The 15,306-nt window shown below is 34.2% G+C and overlaps 1 protein-coding gene across 1 annotated transcript in view; it reads left to right on the top strand.

The window, feature by feature from the left end:
- The window catches only part of LOC145258112 (dual oxidase maturation factor 1-like), a 109,764-nt gene that overhangs the window by 872 nt on the left and 93,586 nt on the right, over positions 1-15,306 (top strand). The window lies entirely within an intron of this gene.

The following is a 15,306-nucleotide window of genomic DNA, read 5'->3' as shown; positions in this document are numbered from 1 at the left end:
AGATGTGGTAACAGTACAATATTTTGGGGTCGACCTGGCTATTATACAAATAGAGAATTGCATCGGCAGCGAGATACCTACTGGAGCGATAGAGTGATCCAAACATTTTCCCAGCAATCTTGGCAGCAGATTTGATGCATGTTTTCAAATGCATACATACATATATATATATATATATATATATATATATATATATATATATATATATATATATATATATATATATATATATATTTAATTTACTCACATAAAATTAATATACGAAAGTATAGATTTATGCGTAAACTTTAAGTATTTACTTCAAAAGTGCTCAATACGTAGGTAGAGCTAGTTAGTAAGTTATAAAATGTATATGGCGATTAAGCTACTGAATATTCCGCGTTTCATCCACTCTAAGATTCTTCAGGCTTATGCATAAGCCTGAAGAATCCTAGAGTGGATGAAACTCGGAATATTCAGTGTAGCTTAATCGCCATATACATTTTATAACTTACTATATATATATATATATATATATATATATATATATATATATATATATATATAAATAATATACATATACATATATTATACACGCACACACACACACACACACACATATATATATATATATATATATATATATATATATATATATATATATATATATATATTCACGTGTAATCACCTTTTTCTTCACCATATTCCCTCTGCTTCACTTTTTCGTTATCAAGTAAGATCTTTGACTTACTTGTTTTTTCATCTAATACTTTTGCATGCAAAATCCGATCCCGCATTTCCTACCCTCTGATGAGAAGGAAAGTATTTCTTTGAAACTCCGCGGATTAAGGACTATCCATTTATTAAGTGTTTCCTTTTCAGATTAAATATGTTTTTAACTCTTTTTCAAAGTGTTTTTTAACATGTTTTATTAACGGTTTGCTCGTGTATATATATATATATATATATATATATATATATATATATATATTATACATGCACACACACACGCACACATACACGCACGCACACACACACACACACACATATATATACATATATATATATATATAAAAAAGCAGTGAAATTATATAAACACCAGAAAACCTCTACGCAGATTAATCAAGTTATTTGTCTCATCAGGGAATTAAAAATCTTTTATAAGGACAAGCTATAATTTCATTTATAATAGCTCTACATACGCATTAAGCATATTTAAAAAGTTTTGTTTTTTAGGTCAATACAGGTCAATACATTTGGACTATATATATATATATATATATATATATATATATATATATATATATATATAATACAGGTCAATACATTTGGACTATATATATATATATATATATATATATATATATATATATATATATATATATATATATATATATATACTAGCGGGGTTGGAAACACGGCGTTGCCCAATCGTAACATACGCTTAAATATGATATTTAATTTATGCAGATTGCATATGTACTATTATAGAGTCAATTCTTTTGCAATCATTATAGATTATATTGTACCAAGTAGTGAGTTCAGAAGTAAAAAAAAAATGACTTTGGCTTCATCAGCTAGAATCGAAATCAAAACATATAGCACTCCAGGCTTACTCATTACCAAGTGTGCTATCATAAGAATTTTTTTTTTTTTTTTTTTACACAGGGATCACCACTTATCAAGGCCCGGAAGCCACTCAGGGATAAGGGTTATTGCAAGTACATTACGTTCGTGTGAAGATTTGATGAAGTGTTTACTTAAGGGGGCGGTTCATTAGGAATTTGTTAGCGTTGGACTTGAAGACATCCAAGTTGTAGTCCGGTGGGAAGCAGGCAGACGGAACAGAGTTCCACAGGCGTGCAGTTCTAAGTAAGAAGCTTTGTTCATGGAATTCGCGTTTTGATTTAGGCACAGATATAGTATAAATGTATAAGAACTAGTTAAAACTGAACCGACTTCGAAGTTTTAATGTATGTGTTTCCGCATGCGTTTAAATAACACACTTAATCAACTTACATCTGTCAAGTTCCAATTTTTTCCAATTTTGTTCCCTTAGCAGCTATTTTTACCAGATAAAACTCCAGAAAAAAAATCGGTCCACCAAAAAACTGTCACCGTTTCAACTGTCTCGTATGATTTCATTATACGTTTATTTCAACAGAATAATGTCTGTTTTTCGGGTTGAAATAAACTTATAATGAGATTGTTTGTTTGTTTGTTTGTTTGTTTTAATCTTTTAAGTTTTATTTATGTTCTGCTAAGCGTGGAGCTCCAACGCTTAAGATTTCTTACAGAAATATGCATATCTTTACAAATAGAACACACACATACACACACACACACACACATATATATATATATATATATATATATATATATATATATATATATATATATATATATATGTAATTTTTATTATTTGAACTGTACACATATCTGCAACTCCCAACACACAGATGACATGTATATATATATATATATATATATATATATATATATATATATATATATATATATTAGTGATGGAACGATTCCAGTATTTTCACCGATTCCGATACAATTGCCGATTTCGATTCTTCATAAATATTTAACTATAGAGTTGTTATCTTTCTCAATTCCGGTAAAAAAAAAAAAAAAACAAAAAAAAAAAAACATGGGTCATGAATGTGCGTTCATTTTCTTGTGTGGAGAGTGATATATATATATATATATATATATATATATATATATATATATATATATATATATATATATATATATATATATATATATATATATTCAAGCTTTACTGGTAGTCTAAAATCAATAAATATTGATTATTTTATTATTATTTCCAGCAGTAGAAATTTTTACTTTAAACAAAATCCAATAAAAAAAGATAAAAGAATCGTTTTTGGCATCGGAAAATATGCCTAATTTTTTCCCCCGATTCCAATACGGATTCTGATATGCAAAAAAGTTCCGATTTTCCTATTAATCGTCCCACCATTCATATATATATATATACATATATATATATATATATATATATATATATATATATATATATATATATATATATATATATATATATATATATATATATAGTAACTCTACCTGTGTATTGAGCACTGTTGAAGTAAATACTTAAAGTTTACGCATAAAACTATACTTTCATATATTAATTGATGTGATTAAACGAAGTAGTCATATATATATATATATATATATATATATATATATATATATATATATATATAGAGAGAGAGAGAGAGAGAGAGAGAGAGAGAGGAGACTGTGGGGAGAGATAGAAACACTAAAACATTGCAAAATTATGTCAAGTAAAAAAAACTGTTAGCGCGTTGATGTTCTCTAAAGAATAAACTTCTTGTTCTTGCATAGAGCTGTAAATCGGCAAACTGCTAAAACGAATTGACACGAACTCGTTTGTTTTAATCTTAAAAATAAAAATAGAACAATTAGTTAAATGTCTAAACTTTTGAATACAATCTTTACTGTGATATTTTTGTTTATTTTTTTTTCAAGGGAAGCTGATCTAATATATCAAAGTTATATCATAAACCTAAGAGATAATTGCCCCAACTGTCATCAGATGGAAGCGAACAAAAATATTTTAGTTTCTGAGAAAAATGTCACCTTTATTGAAAATTATTTAAATGTTCGAACTAATAACGTATCGATTTCTATTATCCATAAAGAACACAAATATGTGCGTGTGTTTGTGTATGCGTCTGTTTTTGTGTTTGTGTCTGTGTTTGTGTTTGTGCTTGTGTGTGCGTTTGTGTCTGTGTCTGTGTCTGTGTTTGTGTCTTTGTTTGTGTTTGTGTCTGTGTTTGTGTTTGTGTTTGCGTCTGTGTTTGCGTGTGTATTTCTGTCTGTGTTTGCGTCTGTGTTTGTGTGTGTATTTCTGTCTGTGTTTGTGTTTGTGTCTGTGTTTGTGTCTGTGTTTGTGTCTGTGTCTGTGTTTGTGTCTTTGTTTGTGTGTGTGTGTGTTTGTGTCTGTGTCTGTGTTTGTGTCTTTGTTTGTGTTTGTGTTTGTGTCTGTGTCTGTGTTTGTGTCTGTGTCTGTGTTTGTGTCTTTGTTTGCGTTTGTGTTTGTGTCTGTGTTTGTGTCTGTGTCTGTGTTTGTGTCTGTGTTTGTGTTTGTGTTTGTGTCTGTGTTTGTGTTTGTGTTTGTGTTTGCATCTGTGTTTGTGTGTGTATTTCTGTCTGTGTTTGTGTTTGTGTGTGTGTTTGTGTCTGTGTTTGTGTCTTTGTTTGTGTTTGTGTTTGTGTCTGTGTTTGTGTCTGTGTCTGTGTTTGTGTCTTTGTTTGTGTTTGTGTTTGTGTCTGTGTTTGTATCTGTGTCTTTGTTTGTGTCTTTGTTTGTGTTTGTGTTTGTGTCTGTGTCTGTGTCTGTGTCTGTGTTTGTGTCTTTGTTTGTGTTTGTGTTTGTGTCTGTGTTTATGTCTGTGTCTGTGTTTGTGTCTTTGTTTGTGTTTGTGTCTGTGTCTGTGTTTGTGTGTTTGTGTTTGTGTCTGTGTTTTTGTTTGTGTCTGTGTTTGTGTCTGTGTCTGTGTCTTTGTTTGTGTTTGTATTTGTGTCAGTGTTTGTGTTTGTGTTTATGTTTGTGTCTGTGTTTGTGTCTTTGTTTGTGTCTGTGTTTGTGTCTGTGTCTGTGTTTGTGTCTTTGTTTGTGTGTGTGTGTTTGTGTCTGTGTTTGTGTCTGTGTCTGTGTTTGTGTCTTTGTTTGTGTTTGTGTCTGTGTTTGTGTCTGTGTCTGTGTTTGTGTCTTTGTTTGTGTTTGTGTTTGTGTCTGTGTTTGTGTCTGTGTCTGTGTTTGTGTCTCTGTTTGTGTTTGTGTTTGTGTCTGTGTTTGTGTTTGTGTTTGTTTTTGCATCTGTGTTTGTGTGTGTATTTCTGTCTGTGTTTGTGTTTGTGTGTGTGTGTGTGTGTGTCTGTGTTCGTGTGTTTGTGTCTGTGTCTGTGTTTGTGTCTGCGTTTTTGTCTTTGTTTGTGTTTGTGTTTGTGTCTGTGTTTGTGTTTGTGTCTGTGTCTGTGTTTGTGTCTTTGTTTGTGTTTGTGTTTGTGTCTGTGTTTGTGTCTGTGTCTGTGTCTGTGTCTGTGTCTGTGTTTGTGTCTTTGTTTGTGTTTGTGTTTGTTTCTGTGTTTGTGTTTGTGTGTTTGTATTTGTGTCTGTGTTTTAGTTTGTGTTTGTGTCTGTGTGTGTGTTTGTGTCTGTGTTTGTGTCTTTGTTTGTGTTTGTGTTTGTGTTTGTGTCTGTGTGTGTGTTTGTGTCTGTGTTTGTGTTCGTGTCTGTGTCTGTGTTTGTGTGTTTGTGTTTGTGTCTGTGTTTGTGTTTGTGTTTGTATCTGTTTCTGCGTTTTTGTTTGATTTTGTGTCTGCGTCTGTGTTTGTGTTTGTGTCTGCGTTTGTGTTTGTGTGTGTGTTTGCGTCTGTGTTTGTGTTTGTGTCTTTGTTTGTTTTTGTGTCTGTGTCTGCGTTTGTGTTTGTGTTTGTGTCTGTATCTGTGTTTGTGTGTGTGTTTGCGTCTGTGTTTGTGGTTGTGTTTGTGTCTTCGTTTGTGTTTGTGTGTGTCTGTGCAAAAGAAAGTTTTGTGTGTGTGTCTGTGAAAAAGAAAGTCATACGATGTTGGGCCGTTTATTCCTTTTTTACATAGGCATAACCACTTATCAAGGCTCAATGACCACTCGAGGATAGGGGTAAAAGAGTGTACAGTAGTCAATTGTAATCGTCAGTAATGGAAATTCAGTAAATTTGTTAGCTTAAGTGGAACGGCTTATCAAGAACTTGTTTACATTAGACTTGAATACAACCATATTGTATTCAGCTGGAAAGCAGAAAAACAGAATACAATTCCACAGGGCGTGCAGTTCTAAGAAAGAAGCTTTGTTCATGGAATCTAGGTTTAGGCACAGGGTGGTGGATTATTGATAGTGTTTTCAGCTAGACGAGTGTTTTTTTTTTTCATTTTGTTCTACCTTCTTAGTTTTATGCTTTCAACGCAGATGTTCCACAGTTTCCCCCCTCTAAACACTTAATGTTCCACACGTGAACATTTAATGTGACCAAAGGAGACACTGGTGAGGTTCCTATGAGTTTTCTGGAACTCTGCGATACTGATGTGATGATGATGATGATGATGATCATCATCATCATCATCATCATCACCATAATCACCATCACCATCATCATCATCATCATCATCATCACCATCATCATCATCATCATCATCATCATCACCACCACCACCACCACCACCATCATCATCATCATCATCATCACCACCACCACCACCACCACCACCACCACCACCACCATCATCATCATCATCATCATCATCATCGTCATCACCACCACCATCATCATCATCATCATCATCATCATCATCATCATCATCACCACCACCACCACCATCATCATCACCATCATCATCATCATCATCATCATCACCACCACCACCACCACCATCATCATCATCATCATCATCATCATCATCGTCATCACCACCACCACCATCATCATCATCATCACCACCATCATCATCATCATATCGCATGAATCCGAAGATTCTACTGTTGGCATTACTTTGCCCGGTATTTTTCTAGTCAGAATTTTTTCTAGAAAGGATATTTACGAGAGGGACCAACATCCTAAGTAAAAGTGATTTTTGTGGAACGAATTGGATTCGAACTTGGAAAACGCAAGTCGTCAGTCCGTGTCGTTGGCCACTTGACCACCTCACCTTCCGTTGTGATCAGATAATTTATAATCAGTGATAAAAGCACATGATGTGTCTTTAGAAGTTTTCTACTTTTTGACGTAATATCAACAGTTCAGTTGACGTCAAGAATGAGAGTTAAGAGACGCCTTTCCAATTTTGATCAAGGACTCTCGAGTAAGTATGGATGGCCAGTGGTGTTATAACGTTCTGGTTGGATGTAGAGTGTTATTTGAACTTTTACAAACTTTGTAAAGAATTTTTTTTCAAATTTTTAAATAATTTACTTTATTATCAATGTTTTAAAATGTTTAAAATAAAAAGTATTTCAAAGTGAGAAATTAAAATTAAATTTAAAACAAGTGAAGCATGCATGGTCCCACCGTGAGAGCACAGTGAAAGAGGCATAAAAAAATGACTAAGTTCAGCATTTGCCTCCCTCACCTTCATTTAGCCCCAAAAGCCCCGGAGGACGTCAAATCTTGGTGAAAATGAACAAACGGTGCAATTTTAGGCCTTAACAATATGTAAATTTGAGTTCTGCACCATGCAAAAAAAGAAATGACTAGGTCCATCATTTGCCCCCCCCCCCATTTAGCCCCAAAAGTCCCCAAGGCTTTACCATATTTAAATTTGAGTTCAACACCAAGCAAAACTGCTAAATAGACATACACAGAAAATTTTGAACAAATATGGTAAAATAGTCCTAAAAATGGAGTGTTTTTATTAGCCCTAAAAGAGGCCCTTGGGCACACCCAAGTGTTATCGCGTGTTACTTTTTTTACTCATATCATGTTTGTGCAAAATTTCAAAAAATTCCAACGCGTAGTTATTGAGAAAAGTGGGGACAGACGAACGGACGAACGGACAAGGGTGAATTTACAGGTCCACTCTCCTTTTGTCGGGGGACAAAAAAAAAAGGATTTCAAAGTGAGGAATTAACCAAAAATGAACACCTTCAAATCTCGACTATTATATAAAAGCCACTATGTGTGTATGAGTGTGTGGGGGGGGTGCGTATGTATGTGTATGTGTGTGTGAGTGAAAGAGGGAGAATTCCTCATAGGTTCCGAAACGCTTGAGCCTATTTTTTTGCAAATTTCACACAAAGCTAATTTTTATTTCAGTCAGTGTTCTTAGGTATGTTTTTTACAGAAATGCATTCGATAAGTATTGAAATCGAAAAAAGTCTGATCTTAAAAGTAGCTTTTCCCTCTTATAGATAAAAAAAAATATTTTTTAAAGGGGAATATTTTACGTTACACCAACCAAAGGAAATAATAAAATCTCAGCAAATCATTTCTTCTTCAAAAAACAAAATATTATAATCCGTAGATATAGCTTAGTGGGAGAGCATTCGATTACAGATCGAATGATCGCCTGTTCAATCTCGGGTGTACAACCATTTTATTTTAATTCTTTTCTTATTAATGAGTTCATTTTACGATAAAAAAAAGAGGTAACATTTAAAATCGCGGCAAATCATTTCTTCGTTTGCATATTGAAACTAAACATTAACCAGAAGTGAATTTTCCAGGGCATTCATCGTCAAGCTCAAATATCAGCTGAGGTGACATTGTAAACAAACACAGACGGAATTTGATAGAAGGGCATTATCATTATTGTCATTTTATTTTTATTTATTTTAATTTAATTTGATTTTTATTTATTTATTTATTTATTTATTTATTTATTTGCGAATTAGTCCACAGCGCAAATTATTCCTCGTAATATATAATACTCATTAAAGGATTCATTATATAATATATAATACTCATTAAAGGATTCATTATATAATATATAATACTCATTAAAGGATTCATTATATAATATATAATACTCATTAAAGGATTCATTATATAATATATAATACTCATTAAAGGATTCATTATATAATATATAATGTTCATTAAAGGATTCATTATATAATATATAATACTCATTAAAGGATTCATTATATAATATATAATACTCATTAAAGGATTCATTATATAATATATAATACTCATTAAAGGATTCATTATATAATATATAATACTCATTAAATATATAATACTCATTAAATATATAATACTCATTAAATATATAATACTCATTAAATATATAATACTCATTAAATATATAATACTCATTTAATATATAATACTCATTAAATATATAATACTCATTTAATATATAATACTCATTAAATATATAATACTCATTAAATATATAATACTCATTAAATATATAATACTCATTTAATATATAATACTCATTAAATATATAATACTCATTTAATATATAATACTCATTAAAGGATTCATTATATAAGAATAATGTGCAATCTGCATAAATTAAAATATCATGTTTAAGCGTATTGTGTTTGGGAGGAGAGCTCAATAAGAACTTGTTTATATTGGACTTGAAGACGACCACATTATAGTCAGTTGGAAAGCGGGCAAGCGGAACAGAATTCCACAGGTGGACAGTTCTAGGAAAGAAACTTTGTTCATGGAATTTGCGTTTAGATTAAGACATAGATAGATAGTGAAGGGAAACTTTTGATAGTTGTTATAACTAGACGAGTGTGTTTTGTGAAAGTTTGGCGGGGGCGGGTCATAGATTGAAGCTCAGACGAGCACTTGCCATGAAAATAAAGATCGAGTACTTCACAAGATTATTCAGAAATAACTGCAGATTAGTGTTATTGGTTGCAGCTATGTAATCCCATAGCTCAGATTAGACAAAAGATGGTCAACCAGAGCAATAGTAAGCCATGTTCATGAGGCGTATATACTGTTTGTTCAGATTTGTTTCCAATGGTCCTGGATATGACCTTAAACTATATCCGATGGTGAGGCCCCAGCTTGCGGGCTTTGGGGATTGTGGAGCCACCCTTTAATTGCTTTTGGTCTCAGGTCCACTCTAACCCGGAGTGGTAATACCTGTTAGGGTCCCAACTATGGGTTAAATAGAAACCGATTGGGGAAAAAAATATATATATTCTATTAAAAAAATGTTTTTCAAAATCACTGGATTCGGCATTAAATAACCTGAAAAGGGTTGATATGCCGTAAAACAAAAGCAACCAACCAACAATTTGCTTCCAAATGTTTCGAAATAAATGGAAACTTGATGATATTAAACGCTTTAATAAACTACATAAAGGCAATGAACATAAAATTATACATTTTTTTTTTACTTGGAAGTCATCACTTATCAAGGCCCGAAGGCCTCTGGAGGATAAGTGTCAATGAATGTAAAGTAGTAGTATAGTAATATTGTTAATGGTGTTAATTGCGTATAATTTGATTATTTATGGGGACGGTTCAACAAGAATTTGTTTACATTGGATTTAGAGGTTACTATGTTGTACTCAACTGGGAAGCAGGCCAATGGAACAGTGTTCCACGGGTGGACAGTTCTGGGAAAAAAAGCTTTGTTCATGGAATTTGCGTTTAGATTTAGGCACAGATAGAGAGTGGGAGAAATCGTATATATTGGTTGTAGCTAGTTGAGTATTTTTTGTGAAAATTTGGCATAGGGAACCATAGATCATATTTTCTGGACGTTTCTATTATCTACTCTAGATCGGAAATTTGTTTTCTACAGTGCCTTTCTCTGGTTTGTACGCAGTTTGAAAAGTTGTGAATGATGCATAGAAATGTCTTGATATGTTCTGCAACTATTGTGACAAACAAGTTGTAAAAATGACTTCAAAAGTTGATTGAGCGCTGATTACCGCAAAACCTATGTAACTCTTCTTCTCACGCTGCACAAAAGCTCTTTGCATTTTTGAAAGCTTTCAACACATTATCCGTTGAAAGTCCCATGATGAACAATTGCAAAAAAATATTTAGGAGCGGTTGATGAACTCAGTGTGAATATTATCAAGCCTGTGAGTTTGTCCTCATTCAAGGAATAGCACGCTCTAATTTTTTTAATAGGTGTCGTTGCGCCTTTCGCATTCCAAAATCTCAACTCTATCATATAGGATGTTGCTCTTTTAATAACCAAGCTTATGTTTCTTGGTTTTGCTTTAAGCCATTTTTTAAGCAGCATTGATATCATTAGAATTATTAGCATGTGTTTGTTTTGTATCGCTTGGCATTTAGTCAGAAGATGATTTTATCGGTAAATTCAAACAGAAAATCTGCGTTTAAGATCTCAGAAAAAAAAAAAGCAAAACAGTTTTGAAGATTTAGTTGAAAGGCACTTCACGTGTTCTTCGTTTTTTTTTTATTGTAACTTTAGATTCAAGATTGATTTCGTGGGCATGAAAAACAAACTTTGTTCATGGAAGCTGAGTTTAGATTTAGATAGAGAATTGGAGAAACCGTATATAGTGGTTATTGCTAGTTTAGTATTTTGTGAACGTTTGGCAAGGGGAAACCATAGATCATATTCTCTGGACCTTTCTATTATCTGCTCTAGGTCTGTCATTTGTTTTGTATAGTGCCTTTCTCTGTTGGATTCAGGGTTGATGATTTTGTCCTCATTCAAAGAATAGCACGTTCCATTTTTTTTAATAAGTGGTATTATGTCTCCCGCATTCTCATCAACTCGCTGTCAGTTAACTCATTCATTTCATCATTCCAAAATTTAAACTTTAGCTTATAGGATGTTGTTCCTTAATTCTTAATTCATATTTCTTGACTTTGTTTTAAGCTTTTTTTAAGCATCGATAGTACTGTTTGTGAGAGGGTAGTGTCTGTGCGAGGGTAGTGTCTGTAAGAGGGTAATGTTTGTGAGAGGATAATGTTTGTGAGAGGGTAATGTTTGTGAGAGGGTAATGTTTGTGAGAGGGTAGTGTCTGTGAGAGGGTAGTGTCTGTGAGAGGGTGATGTCTGTGAGAGGGTAATGTTTGTGAGAGGGTGGTGTCTGTGAGAGGGTAGTGTTTGTGATAGGGTGGTGTCTGTGAGAGGGTAGTGTTTGTGAGAGGGTGGTGTTTGTGAGAGGGTAGTGTCTGTGAGAGGGTGGTGTCTGTGAGAGAGTAGTGTTTGTGAGAGGGTGATGTTTGTGAGAGGGTAGTGTTTGTGAGAGGGCGGTTTTTGTGAGAGGGTAGTGTTTGTGAGACGTTGTTTTTTGTGAGAGGTTGGTCTATGTGAGAGGGTGGTTTTTGTGAGCGGGTGGTGCCCGTGAGGGGGTGGTGTACTTATTACGTCTGCCTCTTTATATGTCTCAGATATTTTCTTTTTTCTTTATGAGTTTCTTTCACGCAGTTCTTGCTATAGTATCATTTGGAAGAAAATCCGTTCCCTTTTCTTATCTAATAGGAGGTGATGGTTGTCTGATTGTTAACAGCATAGACTGTCATATCAAATAACTGTTGTTTTCATATCCCAGGCCCTTCCGGCGCGTGTGTTAATAAAACTTCTCAGATGCGCTTTTGATGTTAGGCTGTGTAAAGTCTTAACTTTGTTCAAAATCGCCTGTTCTTTCTTTCATCGGATTATTTTGATTATAGATTTTCGATTGTTATCGAAGATCTTTCGATACAAAACCTATCTAAGAACATTGCCAGACACATAGCGTACCTTCGTTTGGAATTTCTATAAAAATCGGCCCGGTAGTTTTCGAGTTCATAGGAAACGAACTCACACACACACACACACACACAAAGTTCCTTTTATATAATAGTCGAGATAGATATGTGTGTGTGCTTACATAGAAAAACGTGAGCCGAATTACCATACGAGTCGCCTGATTTAGGGGATAACGCCACATTTTTTCTTACCTTAGCACAAAAATGATAGCATCACCACCACCATTAAAATGATGTCTCCATTAAAATGTACTCATCAAAATGTTGGGCCTATTAAAAGTTTGAATACATAAAAATGTTGTAAACATTAAAAATTGTACAATTGAAATGTTGTCCCCATTAAAATATGCTTATTAAAACATTGTGCATATTAAAATGTTTTTTTTTTTTTTTACAAGGGTGTCACCACTTATCAAGGCCCAGAGGCCACTCAAGGATGTTGTTACCATTAAAGTGTTGTCCCTATTAAAACATTGTGCTTATTAAAATCGTCCCTATTAAAATGTTGCACCCGTTAATATTTTGTGCTTATTAAAAAAATTGTTAGCATTAAAATGTTGCACCCAGTAAAATTTTGTGTTCATTAAAAAAAATTCTTCATTATAATGTTGCGCATATTAAACTGTTGTGCTCATTAAAAAGCTGTCCCCATTAAAATATGATAGTATTTTCAAGGGAACAGATATTTTTCAAGATGTGTCCATTTAGTCTACGGCGTTTAACGATAAACATCTTATTTGGAAATTAAACGTGATTGACCAATTGAGACACTGTCGAGTCGTCCTCCGACATGTAAACTAAGCTAAAGCGGTACCTTCCACGTGACACCTGAGTTGCTTCTGTTATGATTTGCTGGTGTCCTTAGTTCAACTCACAACAATCACCGAAACAATTATCACCTCAAAGTTTTCACGTCACTTCATTAAGAACAAACAAATTTTTTTTTTTTTAAATCTCATTAAATGCAAATTTATATTTTTAATAACGTGTGCACGACTTGGAAAGATACTAGAACAAACAGCTTAACACGTGACGTTAAAACAATTCCACTTTCCTCCCGCTGTGATGGAACAATTTACCAACTCCATTGGTAAATTGTTTTCGCTTTCTAAAACTCGTATATCTTTGCAATTTTCATGGCGCGAAAACATGAGGACGTGTTTATTAACTGTCGTCCATAGCACGCAATACTTGTGAGCAATGTGGTCATATTTTGGCAATAGAATTGAATGTCACATTAAATCACTGACCCTTTATCCCAGGTAAACTAATACTGGGTGTATACTTATAAAAACAAGCGTAAGACAATATATTCTGATTATCATTAGTATATCTGTGAATACGTAACAAACCGCGGAATGACGTCACTGTTAGAAAAAAGACTATAAAAAGAAAAGAGCACGTTAGAGAAAACGATCACGTGAGAGAGCCACAGCCGTAACGAGAGTAACTGGTGGGAGAATGAGGAAATAAATATCGTTGTTGCACGAAAAAGTGAATTTGGGTTATTCTTTGTCGTGGTCTCCATTGCGACTGAAACTGCATACAACGTGTGGGTACCGTGCGTAAACGTGTGTATAACGTTACATATATACAAAATATATATGTATGAATATAATATTTTTTCAGTAGGCATTAATATTGTTTGTACTTGCAGACACTAGCTTTTCATTCTTATGCAATCATTAGTGGAGGAAGTGATAATTACTGCTGGTCGCAAGACTTGAGCGCAGTAAGCCAGACCAAAGCTGGCTCGCGGACTAGCGCTCTTCCACTCAGTCATCAGGAATCAGCATTTAACTGGAAGTCAAATTTGACTTTTCGGATTAAAGTTATTTAACTCGGCCAAAATGGAAGCGAATTATGTGACTTATGAAGATCTGTAAGCGGGATTGTCGTAATAAAATGCCGAAAAGAGTATTCAAACAAGCAAAAAGTTTTAAATATATATATATATATAATCAGTAGTATATCGTAGATATACTACTTTGCGCAGAGGCACAGAGGCTGTTCTTGGCCTTCGGGCTAGGAGCGGAAAAGGAAGTAATCAGTTCTGGTGAATGTGGGGGGGGGGCAACCCTTCATATCGGACAATTGCTTTTTTAAGTCTCAAACATCGAATATTTTCTATCTGATAGGTTTATACAATACGATAGGTTGCCGATAGGCAGAAGTTCGAAGCTTAAAATATCAACATTGGCTTGTCTGAAGGGTCCAACGCTCTTCCTTTTCTTCTTTTTTTTTTTTTTTTACAAGGGAGTCACAACATATCATAGCCTGGAGGCCAATCTAGAATAAGGGTTGATGGATATACGGTGGTCACCGGGACAACAGCATAGTAAAAGTTAGTTGTAGAAATAGAATATTTAGGAGAACACCTCAACAAGTGTTACAGTTGCGTGTGCCAGAAGTGGTTCTGGAGAGGACGGTCGGCTGTTTGGGCTTGCAGGATGATGCCAAAAGAGGTCGGACACAAGTGGGTCGGTCAGTGCAGTGATCCTGGATCGAGGTGCGCCGGGAATGACGTCAAAGAAGTTCAAAGTGGGGAACGCAGAATTCCTGGAGATTTAGGTCAACGGGACTGACCGACATTTCAGACAATAGATAAAAAAAAGGCGTGGAGGGATGTTCTGACGTCATCCGTCCCAATAAAAGAGAAACAGCCAGACGAGAGAAGAAGCAACCGCTTGCAGAAAAACGGACAACTCTGTCATTTTGCACACACACACACACACACACACACACACACACACATACACCACCACCATCCTGTGACCCCCTCCTTGCTGTCAGTATTGTCACTGGAGAATAAACATTATTTTGAATCATTCAACTGACTTTTTTGTTTACATTTGATTGTACGGATTCAAACAAACCAAGACTGACGATCTGGCTAGTCTTATGAATAACACAACACAAAAACTTGTTTATATTGGACTTGAAGACGACGATATTGCAGTCAACAGGAAAGTAGGCCAGCGGAGCAGAGTTCCACGGGCGGACAGTTCTAGGAAAAAAACTTCGTTCATGAAATTTTCGTTTAAATTTAGGTAGAGATAGAGAGTGAGAGAAACTG

This window comes from Euprymna scolopes, chromosome 33, assembly GCF_053919585.1.
Source record: "Euprymna scolopes isolate OS-2025 chromosome 33, ASM5391958v1, whole genome shotgun sequence".
NCBI classification, from domain to species: domain Eukaryota; kingdom Metazoa; phylum Mollusca; class Cephalopoda; order Sepiida; family Sepiolidae; genus Euprymna; species Euprymna scolopes.
This window is presented reverse-complemented; position numbering and strand designations above follow the sequence as displayed.